The sequence below is a fragment of the Echiichthys vipera genome (assembly GCF_963691815.1).
Source record: "Echiichthys vipera genome assembly, chromosome: 18".
NCBI lineage: Eukaryota > Metazoa > Chordata > Actinopteri > Perciformes > Trachinidae > Echiichthys > Echiichthys vipera.
Window position 1 is genome coordinate 176419 of NC_139843.1, and position 6082 is coordinate 182500.

The window sequence follows — 6082 nt, forward strand, 5'->3', positions numbered from 1 at the left end:
TCCAGTGCTGATCCAGTGCTGACCACAGCTCTCATACTGTAAACTATAACAGAGCACTGCACTGACACACACACACACACACACAGACACACACACACACACACACACACAGACCTCTCTGATCCTGTTAAACCACATCAGCTCAGACTAGTCTTCAGTGTTCTGTGTTTAACTTTTGTGTTAAACAGTTTTTTGTTGGTTTGATGTTAAACTGAGTCACTTCAGCCTGAATCATGTCCCCAACACATGTTTGACCGTCCTCGGTGGGGGGGGACACGGGTCCCACGGGTCCCACAGGTCTGGACAGAAGCACCAGTGTGAAATGTGTCCTGTTGTATCTTTGTTTTTTTTGTGTCTTTGTGCGCCGGACCTGCAGAATCTGTCCCAGGCTGTAAAAATAAAAGCACCTAAATGTAAAAAATAAAAGCACCTAAATGTAAAAATAAAAGCACCTAAATGTAAAAATAAAAGCAGCTGAATGTAAAAATAAAAGCACCTAAATGTTCTGTGGAAACTTTAAATAAAGGGAGGAATTAGTTTCTGCTCTTCTGTGTTTTTCCACATTTCTCTGCAGAGACTCTGGAAACGTTTTAAAAACACGCCACAGAGGAAGAACTCAGCTGTTCAGGGAGTTTATCCGTTTTTATTTGACACTTTTATTTTTACAAACGCCAGAGTGAGGGGCAGTGATGTCACTTCCTGTCCTTCTGCTCGATGAGGAGAGTCTTTGTTTCGTTCTGCCACTCCAACACCCCGTCCAGAGCACGACGTCCGTCCTGACGGGCAGAGAGACAAAGGGACGGTCAGGACAGACGGGGACACAGTTGGGTCCAGGTCAGGGACAAAAAGGTCAAAATGATGCCCTGATAAAAACTACAGCAGAGACACAGGTCCCTAAAGACTCCTGGAGCCTCACACAGGTCCCTAAAGACTCCTGGAGCCTCACACAGGTCCCTAAAGACTCCTTGAGCCTCACACAGGTCCCTAAAGGCTCCTGGAGCCTCACACAGGTCCCTAAAGACTCCTGGAGCCTCACACAAGTCCCTAAAGGCTCCTGGAGCCTCGCACAGGTCCCTAAAGGCTCCTGGAGCCTCACACAGGTCCCTAAAGGCTCCTGGAGCCTCACACAGGTCCCTAAAGACTCCTGGAGCCTCACACAGGTCCCTAAAGACTCCTGGAGCCTCGCACAGGTCCCTAAAGGCTCCTGGAGCCTCGCACAGGTCCCTAAAGGCTCCTGGAGCCTCGCACAGGTCCCTAAAGGCTCCTGGAGCCTCACACAGGTCCCTAAAGACTCCTGGAGCCTCACACAGGTCACTAAAGACTCCTGGAGCCTCACACAGGTCCCTAAAGGCCCCTGGAGCCTCACACAGGTCCCTAAAGGCTCCTGGAGCCTCACACAGGTCCCTAAAGACTCCCTGAGCCTCATGGAGGTCCCTAAAGACTCCTGGAGCCTCACACAGGTCCCTAAAGACTCCTGGAGCCTCGCACAGGTCCCTAAAGGCTCCTGGAGCCTCACACAGGTCCCTAAAGGCTCCTGGAGCCTCGCACAGGTCCCTAAAGGCTCCTGGAGCCTCACACAGGTCCCTAAAGACTCCTGGAGCCTCACACAGGTCCCTAAAGACTCCTGGAGCCTCACACAGGTCACTAAAGACTCCTGGAGCCTCACACAGGTCCCTAAAGGCCCCTGGAGCCTCACACAGGTCCCTAAAGGCTCCTGGAGCCTCACACAGGTCCCTAAAGACTCCCTGAGCCTCACGGAGGTCCCTAAAGACTCCTGGAGCCTCACACAGGTCCCTAAAGGCTCTTGGAGCCTCCTTGAGGTCCCTAAAGACTCCCTGAGCCTCATGGAGGTCCCTGAAGACTCCTGGAGGTCCCTAAAGACTCCTGGAGGCTCCTGGAGGCTCCTGGAGCCGGTGTTACCTGGTTGGTGACCTGAGTGTCGGCTCCGTTCTGTAACAACAGCTGGATGATTTTAATCCTGTTGAGTCGAACAGCATCATGAAGTGGAGTGTCTCCCTCCTGAAACACAGCACATTATAATTATTATTTATTATTATTATTTTATATTTGTCTAATCCAGCTCTGTGATTGGATGAGGTGAACTCCAATAGATTAGTTGTTAATCTTTATTAATAAACACCGTCCTGTTTGAGCAGCAGCACCACAGCTGACCACAGGGTGTCACCGGTGCTCCGGACCTGTGGACCCACAGGGTGTCACCGACGCTCCGGACCTGTGGACCCACAGGGTGTCACCGGCGCTCCGGACCTGTGGACCCACAGGGTGTCACCGGTGCTCCGGACCTGTGGACCCACAGGGTGTCACGGCGCTCCGGACCTGTGGACCCACAGGGTGTCACCGACGCTCCGGACCTGTGGACCCACAGGGTGTCACCGGCGCTCCGGACCTGTGGACCCACAGGGTGTCACCAGTGCTCCGGACCTGTGGACCCACAGGGTGTCACGGCGCTCCGGTCGGTGGACCCACAGGGTGTCACCAGTGCTCCAGACCTGTGGACCCACAGGGTGTCACGGCGCTCCGGTCGGTGGACCCACCTTGTCCTGTGTGTTGACCTCAGCGCCGCAGTGAATCAGGTGTTCGACACAGTCGTGGTGTCCGGTCCTCACAGAGACATGAAGAGGAGTGCTGTCCAGCTAACACACACGATGTTTTTAGTAATAATAGCTTTAACTGTGTGTGTGTGTGTGTGTGTGTGTGTGTGTGTGTGTGTGTGTGTGTGTGTGTGTGTGTGTGTGTGTGTGTGTGTGTGTGTGTGTGTGTGTGTGTGTGTGTGTGTGTGTGTGTGTGTGTGTGTGTGTGTGTGTGTGTGTGTGTGTGTGACCTTGTCTGTCACAGTCATGTCTGCCCCCAGGTCCAGCAGCAGTTTGAGGACAGACAGGTGTCCTCCTCGACAGGCAGAGTGGACGCAGGTGGACCCCAGCTGAGGAGAACAGGAGCGTCAGACCAAACAAGGAAGACAAAACCGGGAACACTGGGTTCAAACCGGGAACACTGGACTGAAACTGTACCTTGTCTCTGCTGTGGACGTTGACGCCGGCCTCCATCAGTTTAGTCACAGCCTGTGTTTGACCCTGAGAGCTGGCTCTGTGCAGAGCTGTGCGCTCAAACTGACACGTTACACACACGTTATTATTATTATTATTATTATATAATCAGACTCATATCAGTTTAAACAGATGTTATAATAATGCAGATATCAGTGTGTATATCTTTATATGAGTCTGAGTGAATAGAAGCAGTGGAGGGTTGATGACTCACCGTGTCGCAGGCGTTGACGTCCCCACCTGTGGAGAGGAACCTGTCAATCACCAGCAGCTGCTGCTCGTCACACGCCTTCAGGAAATCCTGCTCGTCCACGTAATACGGCTGCAACACGACACATTTTTATTAAACATTAAACTAAATCCTGCTCGTCCACGTAATACGGCTGCAACACGACACGTTTTTATTAAACATTAAACTAAATCCTGCTCGTCCACGTAATACGGCTGCAACACGACACGTTTTTATTAAACATTAAACTAAATCCTGCTCGTCCACGTAATACGGCTGCAACACGACACGTTTTTATTAAACATGAGAGAATAAGAGACTAAACTGAAGTTCACCTCGTTGTTTAACTGTAACACAGAATAACAAATATTAACAAAATAAAACAAAGTAAATCAACATCAGAAAACATCAAACATGAATCCTGAGTGTCTCCAGAGGGACGTCCTGTTTGCAGTACCACGCTCTGGACAGCAGGGGGCGCAGCAGCAGCAGGCTTCCTCACAGCGCGCTCCTCTCTCCTGGTCTTCCTCAGCAGCAGGAGGTTCTGCAGGTTCTGGAGGTCCGCGGGCGTGTCCAGGACCAGGTGACCCCATTGGTCCGTCTGGACCAGGACAGAAAGACGGGAACTGGATCACACACAGACCTGATGGAAGAACCCTGCTGAACCCTATTGATCCCAATCTGATCAATGTATCATCTACAGCCGGATCATGGGACCCAACACTGGATGAACACTGGAGCCACCACTGGATCAACACTGGATCAACACTGGAACAAACACTGGATAAACACTGGATCAACATTGGAACAAACACTGGATAAACACTGGATCAACACTGGATCAACACTGGATCAACACTGGAACCACCACTGGAACCACCTCTGGATCAACACTGGAACCACCTCTGGATCAACACTGGAACCACCGCTGGATCAACACTGGAACCACCGCTGGATCAACACTGGAACCACCTCTGGATCAACACTGGAACCACCGCTGGATCAACACTGGAGCCACCGCTGGATCAACACTGGAACCACCTCCGGATCAACACTGGATCAACACTGGAACCATCGCTGGATCAACACTGGAACCATCGCTGGATAAACACTGGAACCACCTCTGGATCAACACTGGAACCACACTGGATCAACACTGGAACCATCGCTGGATCAACACTGGAACCACCTCTGGATCAACACTGGAACCATCACTGGATCAACACTGGAACCACCTCTGGATAAACACTGGAACCAATGGAACCACCACTGGATCAACACTAGATAAACAATGGAACCACCTCTGGATCAACACTGGAACCACACTGGATCAACACTGGAACCATCGCTGGATCAACACTGGAACCACCTCTGGATCAACACTGGAACAAACACTGGATCAACACTGGAACCACACTGGATCAACACTGGAACCACCACTGGATAAACACTGGAACCAATGGAACCACCACTGGATCAACACTAGATAAACAATGGAACCACACTGGATCAACACTGGAACCATCGCTGGATCAACACTGGAACCACCTCTGGATCAACACTGGAACCACCGCTGGATCAACACTGGAACCACACTGGATCAACACTGGAACCACCTCTGGATCAACACTGGAACCACCGCTGGATCAACACTGGAACCACCTCTGGATCAACACTGGAACCACCTCTGGATCAACACTGGAACCACCGCTGGATCAACACTGGAACCACCTCTGGATCAACACTGGAACCACCTCTGGATCAACACTGGAACCATCGCTGGATCAACACTGGAACCACCTCTGGATCAACACTGGAACAAACACTGGATCAACACTGGAACCACACTGGATCAACACTGGAACCACCTCTGGATCAACACTGGAACCACCGCTGGATCAACACTGGAACCACCTCTGGATCAACACTGGAACCACCTCTGGATCAACACTGGAACCACCTCTGGATCAACACTGGAACCACCTCTGGATCAACACTGGATAAACAATGGAACCACCTCTGGATCAACACTGGAACCACCACTGGATCAACACTGGAACCACCTCTGGATCAACACTGGAACAAACACTGGATCAACACTGGAACCACACTGGATCAACACTGATGAGTCATCAGTGACAGCAGCCAATGGGGCGCGAGTTCTCCTCTCACCTTGATGCTGATTGGTCGGTCAGAGTCCTGCTTCTCCTGAGAGACGGAGGACTCGTAGTCTCCGTCCTCCACCTGCTGGAGACACGAGGTCTCAGGTGAGACCGCAACATCATTTATGTACTTTATACTTTATTATTAATATATTCAAATGTTTTATTTATATACTTTATTATTTATTACTAACATATTCAAATGTTTTATTTATATACTTTATACTTTATTATTAACACTTTACATTATAATGTATTTAAATACTGCACTTAATCGTTACCATTCTAATGTATATTTTAAGTAAGTGTAAATATAAGTATATTATTCTGATATAACAGATATATATATCTATATATATATATATATATATATATATATATATATATATATATATATATATATATATTACTGCAACAGACCTGCAGAGTGAATCCTGAACTTTATTCAGAGTCTTAAAGAACGACGTGTGCTGAACAGGAATAAGAATAGAAAGGTGACCTCTGACCTCTGACCCCTGACCCCTGACCCCGGCCTCCTGCTCTGATTAAACTTTATTAGCAGCAGCTCCGACTGTTGGACTCGAGCTTCTCTGGTGTCGTTTCATTGGTCGATCACGTCCAGAAGC